We start from the raw sequence: 897 nt of genomic DNA on the forward strand, positions 1-897 counted from the left end.
ACCCCCCCCCCCCCCCTCGTTGTGTTTTTGCTGCCGATTTCAGCAGGAACTCGTTCTGAACCACCAACTAAGAAACTCTTGGAAGACCTCCAGACCTTCATAGCGCACAGCATATGCCACCATGGCAGATTTTCTTCTGGATAATAGAGCAATAAACAGGAGATTCTATTTTGCATGTTTTTATGACCTAATACCTTGTGTTTAGTCTGGGCTACTGGTTTGGGCGTCTAACGTCCAATGAAAGGAAATCTTAATCCTAACTTTGTATCAGCAGTTGGCATTTGTGCATTTCCTGTTTCACCATAACAGTGCCCCCATAAACCAGCTAGTTTGGTGTGGAAGAACTTCAATGGTCTGCTCCTCAATCCAGAACTGGATCACAGACTGTGAGCCAGACCTTATTATCACCCAGGGTCAGTGTTGGACCTCACTGATGTTCTGGTGTCTAAATGGGAGCAAATCTTTTCAGCCAGGGTCAACATCTGGTGGAAAGCCTGAAACCAGAGGAGTGGCGACTGTTAGAGCAGCTTGTTAATGCCCATGATTTCAGCATGAGATGTTGGGGTCAGAGAAAGATGATTGTTGTGTTTCATTCCCTGCTTGTAAAATGCAGACATTTTGGGCTTATGGTAAATAGGAACACAACTCTATAGGGACATTCGTGCTCCCAAGTCGTCAAATATCGAAAACTGACGCTTTGGGTTGCCATAGTGTCAGTTTTTGATGACCTGGGAATGAGACTCAACAAAACTATCTTTATCCAGAATGACTGACCTTAACTTTAATTAGGGTATCACATATGGGTATAATGTTGAGATTATGTCCACTGTATGTCCACGACATTGTTTATGTACTCATAATGCGTGCCAGATCAAATGTCTTGCATCATGTAAACTC

The 897-nt window shown here is 43.5% G+C and overlaps 1 protein-coding gene across 1 annotated transcript in view; it reads left to right on the forward strand.

The window, feature by feature from the left end:
* myo10 (myosin X) overlaps positions 1-897 on the forward strand; it is an 85,613-nt gene that overhangs the window by 36,180 nt on the left and 48,536 nt on the right. The gene's annotated exons all lie outside the window — the stretch shown is intronic.

Source organism: Morone saxatilis, unplaced genomic scaffold (assembly GCF_004916995.1).
Source record: "Morone saxatilis isolate NCDOM2014 unplaced genomic scaffold, NCSU_SB_2.0 Contig23, whole genome shotgun sequence".
Classification (NCBI taxonomy): domain Eukaryota; kingdom Metazoa; phylum Chordata; class Actinopteri; family Moronidae; genus Morone; species Morone saxatilis.